The 21,338-nt window shown below is 36.9% G+C and overlaps 1 long non-coding RNA gene and 1 pseudogene across 3 annotated transcripts in view; one reads left to right on the top strand and one right to left on the bottom strand.

Annotated features, from left to right (window-relative positions):
* Nucleotides 1–3,528: 3,528 nt before the first annotated feature.
* LOC114293620 (uncharacterized) lies at nucleotides 3,529–7,285 on the bottom strand. Of its 2 annotated transcripts, XR_014338713.1 has the most exons (5): nucleotides 7,048–7,285; nucleotides 6,786–6,840; nucleotides 5,934–6,126; nucleotides 5,795–5,865; nucleotides 4,039–4,174 (listed from the first exon to the last, which is right to left on the bottom strand). It is a non-coding gene; the product is annotated as an uncharacterized LOC114293620 (long non-coding RNA). The 2 variants fall into 2 exon arrangements; XR_014338712.1 differs by lacking the exons at nucleotides 6,786–6,840; nucleotides 7,048–7,285 and adding an exon at nucleotides 3,529–3,902 and having other exon boundaries at nucleotides 4,070–4,174; nucleotides 5,934–6,248.
* Nucleotides 7,286–8,890: 1,605 nt separating this feature from the next.
* LOC114302175 (putative LRR receptor-like serine/threonine-protein kinase At1g53430) overlaps nucleotides 8,891–21,338 on the top strand; it is a 47,168-nt pseudogene continuing 34,720 nt past the window's right edge. Inside the window, exon 1 of the transcript XR_014339221.1 lies at nucleotides 8,891–9,062. The product of XR_014339221.1 is annotated as a putative LRR receptor-like serine/threonine-protein kinase At1g53430 (transcript). The remainder of the gene's footprint in view (nucleotides 9,063–21,338) is intronic.

The following is a 21,338-nucleotide window of genomic DNA, read 5'->3' as shown; positions in this document are numbered from 1 at the left end:
TCGCTGCTTTTACGTTTTGCCATTTCTAGACAATGATTAAAACATAAAGATGTCAACATTAAATCCCAGAGAAAATTGAACATGCCAGCGAAAATTGGACATGTCAGACAAAATTACAGATAAGTGAGAAAATTACAAAAAAGAGAAAATTGGAGATGTCAGAGAAAATTACAGATAAGGAAAAATTACAGAAAATTGGACATGCCAGAGAAAATTGGACATTAAAAATTAAATGTCAGAGAAAATCAACACAGCATCATAAACATGGGAGAGAAATTTTCAATAATTGTTAAAATCACATATTGAAGTAAACATACCAGAGAAAATGAATGATAGAAAAAAGTAAACATGGCAAGCCAAAGAAAATTTTCATTCCACAATTAGCAAGATAAAATAAACAAAGTAATGTAAACATGCCACTGAAAATTACACCACATTGAAACCAAGAATTGAACAAAATAAACAGACCAGAGAAAAATATACATTCCGGAGAAAATTACACATTCTTGAGGAAATTTCCATTCCAAAGAAAATTTCAATTCATAATATTAAAATACCAGAGAAATTTACATACACAACCAGAGAAAATTAACCATGATAGAGACACACAAGGGAGGAAAGTGGTGTGATATGGTCAGAGAAAATTATAAATACCAGAAAAACTTAGACAGGCAAGAGAGTAATAGACATTCCAGAGAAAAATACATATTCTAGAGAAATTTACAAAGCAGAGAAATTCATAGACAAAATCACAGAAACATGTTCAAGAATAAGATCAAAATACAGAGAAATAACTTTTTCTCAAAATACACATGGCAGAGAAAATTCAAAGAAGAAACATTCATTCCAGTCCATAATATTAAAATTCCAGAGAAAATTAAACATGATAGAGACACACAAGGGAGGAAAGTGATGTGATGTGGTCAGAGAAAATTATAAATACCAGAGAAATTTAGACAGAGGCAAGAGAGTAATAGACATTCCAGAGAAAGAAAGACATTCTAATTAAAAATACATATTACAGAGAAATTTACAGAGCAGGGAAATTTATAGACAAAATTACAGAAACATATTCAAGAATAAGATAAAAACACAAAAAATTGTTTTTTGAAATAAACATGCCAGAGAAAATTGAAAGAAAAAACATACATCAAGCAAAAATCAGAGAAATTCAAATGCCAGAGAAATTTACAGATAAAATCACACAAACATGTTCAAGAATAAGTTCAAAACACACAGAAATAACTTTTTCCAAATTCAGGTAGCTTTTTATTACGAAATTGAAACCCTAATTTATGGAAGGTTAATATAAAATGCTATTAACTGTGTTTCCAGAGAAAATCTAGTTGTATTGTAGAAAAACTTACCAGAGTTAGGATGAAACTTGAATGACGAGCTGATATGGCCTGAGATGAAGATACGACGTAACAAAGATGGACTGAGATGACGATGAGCAGTGAAAACGAAGCTTTAACGACGGTCAGAGAAATTTGTGAGGAATGAATGGGAATGATTTTTGCAGAAGATAACGAAACTCTAATGTCGATGGTGAAGATGATGTTGAAACCCTAATTCTGCTGTTCTCCTGTTCGTGAAGATGCTGGATGCTTGGAATCGAACTCAGACGTCGGAATGAGTTTCGTTTCTGTGTTGATTTTGGGAAGGGTATTTTGGTCCACAAAATAATTAAAAACACGCGCCAAGTTGTTGAGGGACCTGATGCGTCACTATTTTTTTGGGTGTCCTTTATCCTCTAAATTATTATTATTAAGGACCTTAAAAAAATTTCCCTTTTTTCATCTTATAAAATAATTGAACCAATAACCAAGAGAATTGTCCAAATGGACACTCAGGTATCAAAGTGAGTGAAATTTCATACTTTGTCTATAGAAAAATACTAACTTGCGTTGAAATTTAAATATATACATGTTATTTGTCATCTTGGAAAAAATAATAATAATAATCAACCCAGTTTATATATATATATATATATATTTGTGTACGGAAGAAACACATTGGCCTTGTTTAGGAAGATAGTTGGATTAAAATAGCCCACTAAAAAATAAAATAAGCTAAAATAATCAATAAGACAAAATATCACATCCAATCCATAATCATTTTATTTTCTACTCACAATTATCAAATCATCTACAAAAAAAAAAGCCTACTAACTTTTCAAACACAACTTTTTCATCCAAGATAAAATAATCAAAAAACCAAATAATCAATTAAAATAACCAACCTAAACAAAGCCAATATAATGAATATTTCTATCCTATAAGTTGGCCCCCGCGCGCCTAGTCGCATGGTTGGTTGGGACAACATGTTTAGACTTGAGATATTATTCAAATACATGAAAGGTGTGAAAATGTACTCGAGAAATCTTTGTGTACACATTTATTCTACACTTAAAAATAAGGGTTTGTCAACTAACAAAGACTTAGAATGAAATTTGTAAATATTAAGGTAACAAAAGAATATATTATTTCTGATATTAGAGAATGTAGAATTTTTCTATCTTTTCTTTTTCCTCTTTTAGTTCTAACTACATTAGAAGGCAAAAGTGACAGTCTAGTGGATTTCATACATAGGCTCAATTTCTCTGCATTCATTTGAATCAACAATATCGATATACTACTTCAAAGAATTTTAGATTTCATTCCCCTCTAGATACACTTGTCAATGTCCATGCGTTCATATAGTATAACACTTGCTAATATTTTCTGCAAGCAATCAAGAATTTCATCTTCACAGTTCACACACTTAGGATCCATATGACAGTATAGTGGTTTCTTATTAAAGTAATTTTTGAAAAGAGCTTTTGTAGAAGTAAAATGACATGTAACCAAGAAGAGATTTTAGTCTCTATTCCTTGTTATCTCAAAGTGATTTAGTGCAACCAAGAATACATAAAGCACTTTGGTAATCAAGAATTGCACTCAAACCACCGCAACAAAGTACCAGATGAGCCCTTAGTGTGATATCATTAATTATTTTATAGAAATTCATTGATAATCAGTTTCATATATGCTGGCAACATACCAATGAAACATGTATTAGTGCTTCGTCAAGTGGAGTAGAGAAGTCACCAAAACGGTTAATTCCTTTTCAATCACCAAGTGCCTGGAGTAAAGCTTGCGTTAACCCGTAAAAGCTTGCGTTAAGTAGTAAAGTTTTAAGACCCAAATTTTAGACCCCCTTGGGAAGTGGATCAGGTCATTACTTTGTACATAGCATATGGACATACAGTTCAACATGTAAAAAGAACACAAAAAAACAGGAAGTATCACCAAATTAATGATACAAAATCAGCAATAAAAGCAATTCCTAAAACCCTAAGATGATCCTTGATAAGCAATTTTTAACAAAAATATAATAGACCATTTTTTTTTCCTTTGATCAGCAAAGAAAAAATTTATTAACAACATGAAATTAAAAATACAGGAAGATGACATACATTAAGACAGATTCGAAAGTACAAATTATCTCTACTACTACTACTCGCATCCATACAACCAACCCCTCAGCCTCACAATTTTTTTTTTTTAAAACAAAAATAAAAGACAAATCAAAAAAATAAAAAAAGTTAATGACTTAACTAAAAAATAAAATACATGAAATCCCACAAAATCAACCCACACAACCCAAAGCAAAAACACCCATGCTGCTACTGCACTCCTCTTTTCAACTAGCCACACCCTTCTTTTCAACCCAAATCACTTTTCATCTCACCGACCCACACTTTTCTATTCCACCAAAAGCTACAGCACTCATCTTTTCAATAACCCGCACAAACTAAAGACAAGACACACGCTTGAAGAACACTGATCCATAGCATCAAAAATCATGTCACATGCGTTAGGAACACTGCCACCATGCTGTTTCGCTGAACCGATCGAGAACTACCATCACACCTCCCATGGCCAAAAGAACCATGGCCGGAAAATAGAATATTAATTAGAAAGGAAGATAGAAAGGAAGATAGCATGGAAAATAGAATGCTCACTACTATAGCTTTTGTGTTACATCACATAAAAGGAATAATGATTAATCAATTTCAGGAGGTTACCGTTCCAATGGCAAGTGCAACATCTTCATTTGAGTGATGATCATCAATATGAATGTCACCAATAGCCTTCGCATGGACATCAAATAACCTCTGAGAAGCAAGTTGCTGACATAAATCCAAACAAGAAAAAAAAAATTACATCAGCTTCAAAATAGACAATGGTAAATTGACTACCAAAAAAAAAAAAAATTGGCAAAGAACACTTCAAGAATGAAGGAGCAGAATAAGACATTCCAGGTCTCCATTCTGTCGTCTGGATAATCCATGTAATGTAGTAGAATAAAGTCCTTAACGGGTTGGGAGATTTGGAGAAGGATTTGGAAAGAAAAAGGAAAAAGATAAATGAAATGTGAATAAAATATGTTTACATTTCACCTAATTTCACACACCTTTTTTTCTTTCCTTTTCTAAATCCCTCCTCAAATTCACCAACCAAACACAGCATAAGTGTTTGTTAACTAACTTGTTAGTTGCAGTCTATAAATAGGTGATGTAAAAACCATTGTACTTTCTCTTTTTTTTCCCCCAAAAGAATATAGATTTGATTAGAGCAAAGTGTTTATCTCCAAATTGGGGATTTCCTCACTCTCTTGATTTGAATCTGACTGCAACTATTGGTTGCATGACAAAGTTACCTTTCCAATGCAAAATGAGATTAAAACACTTAGTGGGAATCTCTCATTCCTACACCCTCATGTGATTCTAAGAGTTTAAAAAAAAAAGGGCCTATAATATTTAAAATTTATTATTTTCCCATGAGCAATTCCTAACTAAACCAGACACTTTGAAAACTATTAACATAAGGATCTTATTACTAAAAATGGGTCCACGCAAGTTGTAACAGGATTCCCATTAACCAAATCCCAGGATAAGCTCAGTTGGTATACTGAAAACTGAGAGATATAAGATTTGAAATACTATTTTTTTTTCTTCTCTTTTCTACTTTTTGAGCAACCAAACAGAGCATAAGCTTGTACTCATAATCCTAATTCAATGGGTGGTTTATTTTGAGTGGAAATATAATATATGTATTCACTTATATTGGTTAGAAAATATATCTTTCACTATTTCCTCAATCATAGAACACAGAGTAATTAACTCAATGAAATAAAAGCCATGAATCTTTTTTCCCACATGGAACAATAAACTCAATTGTATTTAAAACATTATCTTTCCTATATTTCTCTCCATAAATAAAATCACCTTATATTAAAGGAAAATACTTTCCACCATGTCCTGCAATACCATGGCCTTCAATAAACTATCTACGAAAACATAAATTCAACTCTGATCCATCTATTGCATAAAGATGGTTGTGTATGGATTGCTGACATGCTGCAAAACCTAATGCCACATTCAACATTCTATTTATTCACAAAATGAAAAATTCAATAACAACAATCCAAACCACAAACTAATTGTATTAGCAACCATGCTATATGGTGGCTGAATACACCCAACTATACAATTATTTAAAGTTACTAATCAAATCTCCCACCAACAATGATTACCTATTAATATTTTCTAACACTGAAAAAAGCAAAAACACATTTTAATTTTAGTTCCCTTTTGTTTATATGTACTAATATTATCGAATCTACCAAGGTCTGGTTCTTATCAGTATTTGAAGAACCAAGAATCAAATTTCAAATTATGAATATTAGATAGCTAGTAGAACCAAGAAGCGAAAAAACAAATAGACAATTACGAAAATGAAGATACTACCTAAAAGAAAATCAACAATAAACTCTTAGCACTTCAACTTCAGCATAACCCATGTCGTATCCAACAATAACCTAACAGCACCAAATGAAGCAAATTAGAAATGAAGATTTGAAAAAAAAAAAAAAAAAAAGAATCATACAAAGAGTTGCAAGAAGAAAGCATCATATTCCTTTCGCAGACTACAAGCAACTGTTCCCAAAACCTCAACCTGAAATTTCTTTAATATTGCATGTGTATAAACTGTTGACAGTTGTTTCTCAAAAGGAGATAGAGATTTTAACACAGGCAGGTTGTGATGTGTTTCAAAATCAGCTCTGGCTTCCTCTTCACACCTATCATGCAAAAAAACTTTGTACTAATCAATAAACTCCTTAAATGTAGACTCCTTGTGTATGTATTTATTCAACAAAGACGATATATACTCTAATTGCTCAGTAGTACACATACATTCCAGCTAAAAAGGTACCACTCATACAAGCAGGAACCCACTTTTTACGATTTCGATACAGTGATTGAAGCTATTCATCATTCCTGAGCTCAAATTTATCAACCATTTTCCCCCATTTCTTTTCAAACTCTTCATTTGTACAAGATTGGTAAATGCATTTGTTAAATTTCAACATAAAATTTTCAGACCTGTTCGCTATATGACTTAGATTTTCAGGAATTTTTCTCAACACATGCCACAAACAAAAGCAATGGCGTGTATCAGGAAACACCTATGTAATAACTTTTATAACTGAAATCAATTTTTTTTGTTTTCATCAGCAATATATATATATATATATATATTTAGAACTTTGAACATGAGAGTACATGATGAGTACCAGACAAATATATCAATAAAGATGCAAAAGAAATATAGCATTTCATCAAGGCAAGTTTGAAATAAGGTAGCAAACAGCGTCTACCAAAAACAAAGTAAACAGTCAAGGGTAAAAATGAAAAGAAAAAACATAACGAACGTTCTTATAGGAATTTTAGCGAATACCTGGCATGCTTCCATTGATTGGGTCAACGAAATTAAGAATCACTCTCTCCAAAACCTTACTAAAGAAAAAGGAACAAATGAAGTACATACCAGAGGAGAGAAAGATAAATCAAAAGGTTTTTCCCTGAATAAAAGCTCTGTCACAATTGATGGAAGAGGGGTTTCGCACGCGAATGATTGAAAGCGAATGATTGAAAACGAATTCATGAGCCACTGCTAGGAGTATGTAGAAAATGAATTCCAAACTGTAAGCATAGCATACCAGTGTGTGCATATATATATTCACCGCCAAAACGGAAGCTTTCCAGGGCACAAATGGAAGCCCTGGGTTAGCTTCATTAGCGGTTCACTGACATGTAGTCTGTCAACTACCAGCACCGAGCCACCGCTTTCGATTGTAGCACAAAATTTTTGGAGAAGCCATTGAGCCAGCAAACAAACAGAGGCCAAGCGCTTCAATTTGTCCGTTGTAAAACATTAGGAAGCAAGTAGGAGCAAGTGATTGGGCCTTTCAACTCTTCTTTTTTCTATAACTATTGGGGGTGTTTGGGAAATGCTCTTTTTTGGTTAAAATTTACAAAATGATAAAATAGATTAAAATAAATTGTTACATTAAATTTATAATTATTTTATTTTTTCTCTCATAAATATCACATTCAATTATAAAAAAAATCTAATTATCTTTCTAAATATAAAAATTTTAATTTACTAAAATAATTAAAAACTAAAATAATCTACTAAAACAGCAACTTCTCAAACACCCACATTATATCAAAGAACAAAAGCAATCAGGTGATGTTATATAAAAATTAAATCATAGCATGAGATAGTTCAGCAATTAAAATGTGGTGTTTGTCCTTTTTAAAGAAAAATTCTACATGTGCATAAAATTTATACAAAAAAAGCATTATAAAAATGATATGATTCTAATATTGTTATAAATAAAATAATCTTCATGATATTTTGTTTTAAAGTAAAAAATCCTCGTTAAACTCAACCATTATATATATATATATATATATATAATTCCTTAAAAAATTCTCACTATCATTAATAATGTGTTCTCAACAACTAAAAAAAATATATATATATCAATAATGAAGAGGAATAGATGATGGTTAGTGTTGAGCTGAAAGGTCTTGTGAGTGTTGATTTTCGACCTCACAACCAAATATGGAACTTAGATGGAGAGCATGCGGCAAAATAGATTACACCAACCACCTACCAATAAGAAAATTAGAATACCTCAATGGCTCGTCCACCCGAGGACATTTCGACGATCAAATTAGTCAATCTTATCTCTCAAGATATCAAAAAAGTACTAAACTCACAAAATAAAGCATATATTCGACCCACCGGGGTGTCTATCTTTTATAGCCTCTAGTGCCCTTGTCCCCCTAGAAGTCTCACGTCATAAGACTCAAGCACAATACTTATTTTGGACTCTTAGTTAGATATGGATAAACCACTCATATGCTTTATTCTTATCCGAACTAAGTACTTCTTTTCATCTAGGACTCTTGTCCTCTATCCAGATATCTCAGATTTCAATATTGCCACACCATATCTCCGCAACACCATAACCACCTCGGCAAGCTCGCCCTTGTGGCACCTCAGCCGACATCTCGACAGCACCTCGGATGTGTGGCGCCATTCCCGAAATACCTCCCCACAACTGCCCTCTAGGTTCTGCTACCTCGGCAACCTGAGGTAATGGAACCTACATCATTTCATCTTCTAACATGTCAGCTAAACAACATGCTAGAGATACTCAGGTACCCATTTCAAAAAGAGTTAAGAATCAAGTTTTTTTTTAACATCTCCATCGAGATCGCTTCGCTAGCCGAGGTCTTTGCCCCACTAGTTCAAGAATTTCAAGAATCTCAACTACACATGAGCTGTCATACACAATGGCCTCAACCATTTTATCCACGTGTCCTTTCTCTATTGCTTCATACCCGTCACGCATCAGATATGTCCTTTTACTTCTTTTCCACACCATCTGATAGGCACGTCATCCTAGGCCAGTTTTGTCGCCTTTTCAAATTTCAACAAAACTTTCCCCTCTCACTTCTGTCCTTTCATTTTCAAATTTATCTCATTCTCTCTCTTCACTCAGATCTTTTCTCTCTAGACTCCATAGCCAAACCTTAAAACCTTTCTGCGGCTGTTGATGTTCATTGTCTCCGACGATCAAATCGACAGTCTGTTTTGGCCAAATGCATCTACTGACTCCAGCGAACACATCTTCGGCGCTTGTTTCCTTACTCATATTCTGTAAGTCCCTGATTTCTCTTGGTTTCACTTTCGGTTTTTCCTCCTTGTTCTTGAATATTTTTCTATTTTTAACTGTTGCACACCACACACATTACACTTGTAGTTGCATTTATATCACCATTTGATGGCCTAAACTTGTGTTCTGTTGTTCTATATGCCCTTGTATATGCTTTTCGCACATCTTCTCTCACTCTTGCACACTGGTACTGAATTACCTTTTCTTGCTCTGAATTCATCAAATATGTTTGAACACGTTTTACTTTTTCCTGAGTTCTTGAACCATCTGAAATCTGTGTTGTTTTACCCTTATTTCAAGCTTTGAACCTTGTTTTCTTTGCTTGTTTGTCCTATTTTGAGTTTCTGCTTGCATTCTTGTGTTTATTTTTCAATTCTGAATCCTTATTGTTCATACATTTCATAGATTCTTGCCTACTCTCCCAATGCTCCTTAGATCTAGGCTTAGGACTTGTTAGAACCGTATACACTAAGAAAATTGTAATAGATTTTGCCTTCAAGCCTTTTCTAGGATCCCAAAATTCTTAACCCCCTACTTAGTGGAACCACGCCGGGGTCCCTAAACCCACTCAAACCCTTTTTCTCTCAGAAAAGTCAAAAAACCACTTAAGCCAAGATCATAGGTATGCACAAGTAGAGGGTAGATAGTCCTACCCAAATAGAAGTCTTTCGTCGAGAGTTTAACATCCTTACCAATGTCCATATTAGACTAGCTGGAAAAGATGACTCCATAATGCCAGGAGAAGACTATATGCCCTTCCCTATGGTGTCCATCCTTAAGGGGGGAATTAGGTTTCCTCTAAATATCCTGTTTAGAGAAATGCTCCACTTCTATAAGCTGAACCCTATGCAACTAGCTATCAATATCTTCCGTGTAATCAACGGAATAATCGGGCTTAACTGCCGACATAGAGCCTAACTCAACCTCCAAGACGTCCAATACTGCTACACTATGTGTACCATTGAGTCAAAAAATGGCATTACCTACTACCTGAAGTTGAGATCCACAGCATACAAGCTGATTGTTGACCTCCCCGATTCCAATAAAGGTGTCGGGGAGGACTACCTTATTGTCTCGAGCAATTGGGAGTTTTCTTAAGATGATGTTCTCCACCTTTTCCCACTCCCCAGAAGCATCCTAGGAGATCACAAGAGAAAGTCATCTTCTAGAACATGCACTTTTAGCACATCATCTGTTTAGGCTCTCTGCTTCACTGTTTTATTGACCATACATTATTTTCCTGTAGCTCTTCCTCAATCCAACAAGAATTTTTGAAAAGTCTACATTCCCAGAGCCAATCTTAAGAGGCTCTTTGATTTGCCCATCAAGATCAAAAAGTTCCTTCCCTTTCGAACTATGCAACAACTTATAAATCACTTATCCCGACACTCCATGAAGAAGCAAGACTCTTTCTACATCAACCTTAACTGCCTCTCCCTAGGTAGATCAAGGTTCCAGCTCCCAACCAGCCGACCAACTGTCAGCATCGGCTCCATCACAGAACATTCCACTGTCAGAACACAAACGACGCTAACGTCCCTTTAATGGTCCTGCAGGTAGAACCATGAGTAGGAGACGCCTCAATCAGCCAGTGTACGATCCCGCCAACCTGTCAATTGCTCTTCCTGCCTTCAAACTCAGCCCTGGTGTCACCATTGCCATCTTATCAAAGGAAAGGCACCGAAAACCTACCATTGCCGATGATTTGCTCTCTGGTATACCTGACGTGGTGATTGCTCAATCAAACCCATCTCCTTCCTCCGTTGAGAAGCCCAAAATGGGTAAAAAAGGCCAAGGCAAAGGTCACTGTCACACCATCTTCTAAAGAGAAAGATCCTGAAGATGAAATCTTGATATCCAAACTTGCTGAGGCTGAAAAGAGGCAAGCCTCTATTAACTCTGTCGATGTCCTGCCACCAAAAAAACAAAAGTCCTCTGTTGCCGATGACTTTTCTGACATATTTGTCCCCAACATTACCATTGATGGTCGCCTCATCAAGCTAAGTAAGAGTGCAGCTTGCCAGCTTGAGATTGTCGTTGCCTTATCCTCAACCACGCTTCTTTCCATCGATATGCAGGCCATCGGTGACTTTAATGAGTACGAGCATTTCGCCTACATAATGCAGAACTCTATTATGGTAAGTGTTTTTCCTATTTTCAGTTCAATAGTTTCCATACTTAGAATTATTTTCACTACTTTACCAATGTATCTTCTCTGTTTTGCAGTCTATGCAGCATGCCCATGCCTTTGTTTACAAGGCTAAGTTAATGAAGAAATATCTCCTGAAAAAGACCTAAGAGGCCACTGATTAGCTTTACCGTCTTAACCAAGCCGAGACGACAAGGGCGAAGCTGCTGGATAGGTGTAACTTGGCCAGAAGGGTTGAGCAAAAGGCAGAAGCTGAAGCCAAGGCATCTGTCAAGAAGGTCACCAAGACCGAGACAGCTCTTACCGAGGCTCTCGCTTCCAAGGATGCCGAGATCGAAACAGTTGATGAAAAGGCGTATGCTGAAGGCCAAGCTGATGTCAGAGAACAGTACAAGTAGCAAGTCAGCCAGGCCTACAACCGTGGCTTCTTCCTTGATTGGTCGGCGGCTTTAGACAAACTTTCAGTGCTCAAGGATTCTCCCCTGCGAGATTTTAGCTAGCTCTAAGTGCCATTCCCTCCTTTCCCAACTCAATCCGAGGAGGAGAAGGAAGAAGAAATAGAAGAGGAGATCAACACTAACGCCACTGCTGGGGTTAAGTCCTCTAAAGCTGAATAGGTAAATGCTACTGGGCCCAAGTCTCCAGCGCTTAACGATCAGGTTTTGGACCTGACCAATAAGGATGAGGACGAGGTCTCCACAAGCCCTTTACTATCGAATGCCATCTCTGTAGCCGAGGTTAAAGCCGCTGACAAGAGCCTTGATGAGACCCTGCGGGAGATCGATGCCGAGATCAAGGTCGATGTTGAGGTCGAAAAGTCTACTATCCTGTCTACCTAGGCCGATACACAACCAACTGCCGAGGTGGAACAGACCAAGAACAATACCCCCAGATCCAATTCCTGAAGCCCTTTCTTTTTTATTTTTACTTTTTTGTTTGAACAGTTGAAAATCTTGCATTGTCTTGAATGCTTTTGTTTTTGGTGGCCGAGGTGCCTTGGGATGTACTTTGAACAAGATTTCTTTTCCTTTTGAATGCAAGTCCTTCTTTTCTAAATATTGAAGGGCAAATTATACGAACAGTCCCTATAGTTTGGGGCTTGTGTTACTTTAGCCCTTGACTTTTCAATTGCGACACATTTAACCGTGAATTTTGAGTCTTATTCCAAATAAGGAAAATTGAATATATTATTGCTTAATTTCAAGGGTAAAATCGTCAATTTGATAAAATATAAACAAATTTGATAAAAATAAATGTCAAAAAAATATTTTTGAATATTTAAAAATTATTTCTACCTACTAAAGATAAAATTATGTAAAATTGATAAATCTTTTAGACATTTATTTATTTATATCAAATTAATTTTTATTATGTGTTTAGATAATGATCATGTAATCGGTAGTTTTTATTTTCATTAACTTAGTTTTTATTTTTTCAAATGTCAAATATAGCGACAACTTTAATAGCACTATTAAACCAATCCATTAAACCAAAAAATTTAAAACTAAAAATATTTAATATATTAAATATATCGATTACACATTATAATCCTAACAATCACCCATTACATGGTCATCATCCAAACACATAATAAAAATTAATTTTGTAAAATAAATGTGTAACAAATTTATCAATTTTACATAATTTTATCTTTGATGGGTAGAAATAATTTTTAAAAATTTTAAAATATTTTTTTAACATTTATTTTTGTCAAGTTAATTTATATTTTATCAAATTGAAGATTTTGCCTTTATTGTCCTTATTTTTAAATTTTTAAAAATTATTTCTACCCATCAAAGATAAAATTATGTAAAAATTATAAATTTTTTAGACATTTATTTATTCATTTATTTTACAAAATTAATTTTTATGATGTGGTTGGATGATGACCATGTAATGGGTGATTGTTAAGATTACAATGTGTAATCAATATATTTAATATATGAAATTTTTTTAGTTTTGAATTTTTAATTTAATGGATTAGTTTAATAATGATATTAAAGTTGTCGCCATATTTGATATTTGAAAAAATAGAAACTAATTTAATGAAAATAAAAATTACCCATTACACGACCATTATCTAAACACGTAATAAAAATTAATTTAATATAAATAAATAAATAAATGTCTAAAATATTTATCAATTTTACATAATTTTATCTTTAGTGGGTAGAAATAATTTTTAAATATTCAAAAATATTTTTTGACATTTATTTTTATCAAATTAGTTTATATTTTATCAAATTGACGATTTTGCCCTTGAAATTAAGCAATAATATATTCAATTGTCCTTATTTGGAATAAGATTCAAAATTCAGAGTCAAATGTGTTACAATTGAAAAGTTAGGGGCTAAAGTGACACAAGCCCCTAACTATAAGGACCGTTAGTGTAATTTGCCCAATATTGAATGTATTCTTGCTATTTCTTCTTGTGTCTCCTTATGCCTTGTGTTTTTTTTTTTCGTGTCTTGACTCTTTCACATCCTTCTAAGTATAACAACTTGGATGCTTATCTCGGATCAATCATCTCAGATTATTATATATCAGATATAACTTAAGCCATCTCGGATAACTTTAACTTGTAAAATTTTGAATTTTTTTTTACATGTGTTATATTCACTTGACTCATTCATGCCTCCTGCCCCCTAATGTGAACCTAAGTATTACTTATGTTCACATTAAAGATGTATCATCTGGTTCTAGCCTAAGTCTAACTTAGACACTCATGACCAACGTCATCGTGTTTGGCTCGCTCAAACTAAACACTTAAGGCTTGACCTTAGTATACTGAGTGTATTATCTACCTTGGCTTTTCGCACAAACTAATCAAAACATGGCTAGTTTCATCTTGTTTCATATTCAAACATCGCCTTGTACTTAGTTCAACTCTACTATCATGGCAAGTCTAAGTTAATTGCATTGTTCTCCGTAGGAACATCGCTTTAAGACTTTCTCAGTCTTATCTCACAATCATAAATTTTAACAATATTTTGTAAAAGATAAAATCGAACTAGTATTTTATTTGTACTTCGGCTAGAAATTGTTTACATGAAAAGAAGAAAAAAATAATGATAAAAGAACTTTAAATTGATGGTATTCCATGGTCTTGGCAATTCCTTGCCATCAATGTCTTCATGCCGGTATGCACCATTGTCGGCGACCGAGATAAACCAATATAGTCCTTCCCAATTTGGGTCAAGCTTGCCCTCTCTGGGATCCTTTTTATTGCTAACGACGTTTCTTAGGACGAGGTCTCCAACTTGAAACTCCCTATGATTGACCTTTTTATTGTATGCCTTGGCAAGTTGCTGCTGGTATGCCCCCATCCGAATTGCTGCTTTTTCTTTTCTTTCTTCAATTAGGTCTAGATCTCAGGTAAGGAATGCCTCATTTGTTCTATTCTCCACTTCTTGGGTTCTGATTCCAGGGATGCCGATCTCGAGTGGAATGATTGGCAAAAAGAGATTCTCCAGTAGATCTTCTCGGCGTCGTGCGATATGTCCATAGGACATTTGGCAGTTCCTTTACCCACTTACCCTTGGCAACTTCTAGTCTTTTCTTGATTCCATCTAGGATAGTCTTGTTAGATGCCTCAGCTTGACCATTGCTTTAGGAGAAGCTGGTTAAATAGTAGTTCTTGATTGGCTTGCTGTCAAACTGAGTGCCATTGTCTGCCACAATGGCTCTTGGGATTCCGAATATGGTGATTATGTTCTTCCAGATAAAGTTTTTTACATCTACATCGCAGATTTTGGTAAGAGGTTTAGCCTCTACCCACTTTGTAAAGTAATCAGTTGCTACAAGTAGGAACTTCCTCTGTCTAGTTGCCTTGGGCAATTGCCAATAAGATCCATGCCCTACTGGGCAAATGACCAAGGACTGGACACTAGATTCAGATCGCCAACAGACTAGTGTATCAAAGGTGCAAAGCTTTGACACTTCTCGCACTTTCTCACATATGCTTCAGTATTCTTTTGCATGTAGGGCGACCAGAATCCCCGCGATATAGCTCTATAAGCAAATGACCTGCCCCCTGCATGGCTTCTATATACTCCATCGTGGATCTCGTACAAAAATTCTTTTATATGGGAAAGATGCACACACAGCAGTAAAGGTCCAATAAAAGATCTTCTGTACATATGGCCTTCTGTTGATAGGTAGAATCTAGCCAACTTCAGTCTTGTCTTGTGAGCTTCCCTTCTGTTTTCTGGCAGCTTGCCATCTCTGAAAAACTTAACTATGGCGTTCATCCATCTTGGACCCATCTCTATACACATTACTTCATACTCTGTTATCAAAGGTTCTATACTTGGGCGTAATAGATAATCCACCATGATTGTTCTTGGTTCGTCTGACTTTATGGCACTGACTAGGTTTGCTTAGGCATCAGCATTGCTATTGTCATCTTGGCTAACCTGTTGCAGTTGACAACTTTGGAATTGTGCTAGTAACTTGATGACCTCCTTGACATAGGCCATTATTCTCTCATCTCGGGCTGTGTATTCACCCGTTGCTTGATTAACAATAAGTTAGGAGTCATCGTAGACTACCATCTCTTCAGCTTCAACTGCTGCTACTAGGTTTGGTCCTGCGATTAGTGCTTCATACTCTACTTCGTTGTTTGAGGCTTTGAATCCTAGATGGATGGATTGTTCTATCATTCGTCCATCAAGTGAAACCAACACCACTCTTGTCCCGCTCCTTATCGGTATGAGCTGCCATCGATAAAGAGGCGGGAGGAGTCGCCGATGTAAATGTTACAAGGCTTCGATTTTTCCTAATCTCTCTTTTGTCCTATTGGGATAGGGTTCTATGGTCCTAGCTATGTTTCTTCCGGTTGTCCTAGGCATCCTAGGCTGAGGTTCACAGGCATCGGCCTCGGGCATGCTTCTGGTGTGAACTTAGCGACAAAATTGGCCAAAACTTGACCCTTTATTGTTGTCCTTGGTCTATATTCTATGTCATACTAACCTAGAACTACAGCCTATCGTGCTACTCTGCTTGTCAGATTTCCATGTTGTAGTAGAGACATTAATGGATGCTCCATTAATACCACAATCTTGTGAGCTTGAAAGTAATGGTTCAATTTCTTTGAAGCCATTACCAGAGCAAGCGTTAATTTTTCCAAAGACAGGTACCTGGTCTCTGCATTTGCCAAGGTCTTGCTCACATAGTACATTGCCTTCTGCTCTTATTCTTCTTCTTAGACAACCACGACACTGACGGCGTGGTCCGAGACTGCCAAGTATAAAATAGTTCATCTCCTACAACTAGGTGTGACAACACAGGCGGGGTTGTCAGGTATTTCTTCAAGTCGGCCAAGGCGACTTCGCATTCTTCCGTCCACAAGAAATTTGTGGCCTTCTTTAATAACTGAAAAAATGGTTTACACTTGTCTGAACTCTAGCTGATGAATCTGTTTAGAGTTGCTACCTTGCCAATCAAAACCTGGACTTCTTTCGCTATTGTCGAGCTCTTCAGATCAAAGATGGCCTTGACCTAATTTGGGCTTGCTTCAATTCCTTTACTAGTTACTAAATACCCCAAAAATTTACCGGATCCTATCCCAAATACGCACTTCGAGGCATTCAGGCAAAGCCGATATGCCTTCAATATGTCAAAGACTTCTTTTAGGTTGGCCAAATGATCTCTAGGTTCTTTACTCTTAACTACCATGTTATCGATGTAGACTTCCATGGTCTTCCCAATTAGGTGCTTGAACATCTTAGTAACCAGCCTCTAGTATGTCGCTCCTGCATTCTTCAGCCCAAAGGGCATTACCCTGTAACAGTAAAGTCCTTTGAGGGTAATCAACGCTATCTTTTCTTCATCTGGGGCATATATAGCTATCTGGTGATAACCTTCATATGCATCCAGAAAGCTCATCCTTTCATGCCCCGATGTGGCATCTACAAGTTTATTAATCTTGGGTAGAGGGAAATAGTCATTCGGACAAGCTTTGTTCAAGCTTGTGAAGTCTACACAAACCCTCCATTTGCCATTCTTCTTCTTTATTACCATTGTGTTGGACAACCACGTTGGGTAGTTTACTTCTCAGATTATATGTGCTTCCAACAGCTTCTCCATTTCCTCTTCAACTGCCTATACATGGACCAAAGTAGGTCTCCTTGCTATTTGGATCACAGGTTTGGCTGACCTGTCCACGTTACATCTATGGCAAGTGACCTCAGGGCTGATTCCCGGCATCTCATAGGGTGTCCAGGCAAACACCTCGATGTTCTCTCTTAAGAAATTCTTCAATTTTCTTTCTTCTTCCTCGGCTAAACCCGAACTGAAGAGGAAGAATCGCTCTTTATCTACTTTCTGTACTAGAACCTTTTTCAAAGGTTCTTCATTCTTGTTAGCAGGTTTCTTACCGAAATCATCCAAGACCTCCTGGTCTTTGTCTTCAATCTCTATTGTTTCTATTTCTTTAATATTACAGGAATACTTCATTGCTGCCATTGAGGGATTTTTCGCCTGCACTTGATCTCCCATTACCTCTTCAGTCCGGTACTCGGTTGGGAATCTCAACAATTGGTGCAATGTTGAGGGAACAACCCTTATAGCATGCAACCAAGGCCTTCTCAAGATGATATTGTATGGAGATGGGGTATCTATCACTGTGAATTTTGAGTGACTGTCTTGGTTCTAGCTTGCACCTCTAAGATTATGGTCTCCAGTGGCCATGTTGGGGTCCCATTAAATCTAACCATGGGGCTGTCGGATTGCTCCAAATCATCCTTGTGATGGCCAAGTTCCCTATAACATCTGACATACATTATGTCACAAGAGCTGCCTTAATCAACCAAGATGCGTCTCACCTGGTAGTCTCTGATCTTCAATGTCACCACCAGAGCATTGTTGTGCAGATGTTGAACCATATCTAAGTCTTTTTCAGTGAAAAATATCATCGGCCCTTGATGTCCATCTGTCCGAGGCTTCTTCTGCTGGACTTGGTAGATATGCTGAAGATGCCTTACTTTCTGAGTCTCTCCTCAAATTTCATTCTCATTGACCTTCAAGTGAATCACATTGATTACTCGTGGTCCTTCTGCCTGTGGTGATGGTGATGGTGATGGTGATGGTGGTGGTGGTGGTGTCAACGCCTAGGCTAGTTTTGTCTGTTCTTCTTTTGTTTTGCTTTATCAATTAGGTCTCTCAGGTGTCCCTATTTAACCAAATCCTCCAGGTGCGACTTCAGAGCCTGGAATCCTTGAGTCATGTGCCCGGTCTCTTCGTGGTAGGTGCAATTTTTCCCAGTGCTTCTACCCATGTATTCATCTGGGATGTTTTGTGATGACCTATAGTATAGCTGGTTTCTAATTCTTTCCAAGATCTTGTAAATAGGGATCTTGAAAACTGTGCTTACTACCTGCATAACATTCAATCTCAATTCTAGCTTGTTGGCGCCGTTGTTTCCTCGGCTACGCTTTGGCGAGCCGTTTCTTTTCTCCTGTCTCGCTACATTTGTCTTTTTGGCTTTCCTGTCTTTCTCTGCTCTGGCATACTTTTTGATCCATGCCACGAGCTTTTCCATGTTTTTCGGGAGGGTTTCTGCAAGGGATTTCCGAAGTGGGCAATCATCATCCAAGCTGTTCTTGAAAAAACCGACTGCAAGTTCCTGGTTACAAACTGGAATCTGGTTGTAAACCTCGTAGTATCTTTTGGCATAAGCCCTGAGGCCTTCACCATCGCTAATCTTTAGAGCCAGTAGGGAGTTTACCCTCAATAGTTATAACTTGTTGGTAACAAACCTGGCCACAAACATCTCAGCCAGGCCTTCTTAGGTCTTTACACATCATTTCAGTAACTTGTAGAACCAATCTGACATTATCTCCCTAAACGTTGATGGGAACACTTTGCACAATAACTACTCGTTCCTACTCCACAAAGCCATTGCATTTAAGTATAATCCAACATGAAAATTTAGGTTAGACTTACCATCATAGATTTGAAATTTCGGCATACTGAACCTCTTCGGTGCCTCAAACGCATCCAGCTCCACCGAGAACGAGGACTTCGGTTGTGCGTTGGATGTGATCTTGGCCTTGTGCTTCTTTCTCTTGAGGTAATCTCTCAGGCCCTCCTTTGCCTATTCGAGAGCTCGGCTGTCAGTCGATTTCAGCCTCTTTGGTGCGTTGTTTCCTGGGTTAGAGTGGGTTCTTTTGGACTTCTCTATGTTCACTGCATCATCAAAGTAGAGATTTTGTCCATGGATCTACCGAGATCCCCTAATATAGGTCTCTTTTGTCTGTGGTGTCCTTTGAGATTCTCCTTGCCTTAACTCTGTCCATTCGGCATCTCGTGATTGTCGATGTGAATTCCCCTGTCACTTGCCATGTTGTGGGACAATTGGCACTGCCTTCTATCCTTTTTTCAGACATCGGTGTTAGCCGCTGGTGCCGGTGTATCTAGCAAGGGAAACGCCAACTGCATCACATTGTTTTGCATCATGAAGTTGACTACCGTCTGCAGGTCTGTCAACTTGTTCACCATGTCCTTCAATTCCTTGTCTTTTCTCAGGCATCTATCCTTCCATACCTAAAGATTGCTTTCATGGTAGTACTCATCTCGATTTCCTCTTCTCGGGCCATTTCAACCCTTGGCGACACTGTTTGCCTCGGGATTCACTTCTTACACTTCTTTATCGTTGCTTCCTCCTCCGGCATTAGGATCTACATGTTTCTCCTCCTTACTGTGTATGTCGTCCCTGACTCTCACCTCTTGTCCGTTAGTGGCAATCTATTTTTACTTACTAAGTTTCCACAAATGGCGCCAAATTGTGGGTGTTGATTTCCGACCTCACAACCAAACAGGGAACTTAGCTGGAGAGCATGCGGCAGAATAGATTAAGCCAACCACCTGCCAACAAGAAAATGAGAATACTACGGTAGCTCGTCCACTTGAGGACACTCCGACGATCAAGTCAGTCAATCTTATCTTTCAAAATATCATACAAGTACTAAACTCACAAAATAAAACATTCTTTCGACCCATGGGGATGCCTATCTTTTATAGTCTCCGGTGCCCTTGTCCCCTAGAAGTCTCACTTCATAGGACTCAAGCACAATGCTTATCTCAGACACTTAAGCCTTGTTTGTCATCTACTATATAATCCATCTTTTTATCTTTTTATCTTTTTTCCATCACATCACCTCTCTACTTTTCTGCACATCTTTTCGTAAAAAGACAAAAAGTGCACTTTTTTAGTACACCCCAAACCAACCCTTAATTAGATATGGATAAACCACCCGTGTGCCTTATCCTTATCTGAACTAAGTGTCTCTTCTCATCTAGGATTCTTGTCCTCTATCCAGATATCTCGGATTTCAGTATTGCCGTACCATATCTCAGCAACACTGTAACCACCTCGGCAAGCTCGCCCGCGTGGCACCTTGGCTGACATCTCAACAACACCTTGGCCACGTGGCGCTATTCCCGAAATACCTCCCCATAGGTCTAACCCCAATTACTTTTCTGTTTGTATAGTTTACTGGGCATTAATTTCAAAAAAATTGAGAAAGTGCCACCTTTTCTTAGTCAAGAGTTTGTTTTAAAGATTTTTTTCCTTCTTATATATTTTTTGGTGTTGAATATCCCTGATTTTTTTTTATTATTTATTAAAATGAAAAATGTTTTACACTTACAAAAAACTAAAACTCATTTTTCAAAATCTCACAAAAGTGATCAATGCATTACCATTGCCACTGTCCAACCACCAACATTATTGTTATTGCCGCCGCCACTTCAACACAATATCTTACCACCAATGTCACCGCCTCTGTTAAAATTCATGTATATGTATTATTGATTGATTGATGTTTTTTATGTATATTACAAGGATTCCTATTATATAGGAGAGGATTTGGGAGTAGGTGAGGAGTAGGTGTAGGTGGTAGTGGAGGTGGTAGGTGGAGTGGGTGGTAGTGGAGGTGGTAGGTGGAGTGAGTGGTAGTGGTAATTTACATTTACATAATTTACATTAACAGCTCCCCTCAAACTCAAGGAGGATAGGCACTAGCCAACTTGAGTTTGGAGAGAGTAACAAAACAGAAAAATAAGCTGACAATTAAAAATGGGATAGGAGACACTGTATGGTCGTGTCGGA

The sequence above is a fragment of the Camellia sinensis genome, chromosome 8, assembly GCF_055761805.1.
Source record: "Camellia sinensis isolate YWXY chromosome 8, ASM5576180v1, whole genome shotgun sequence".
Taxonomy (NCBI): Eukaryota; Viridiplantae; Streptophyta; class Magnoliopsida; order Ericales; family Theaceae; genus Camellia; species Camellia sinensis.
Note: the sequence above shows the minus strand (reverse complement) of the source record. Positions and strands in the feature narration are given on the sequence as shown.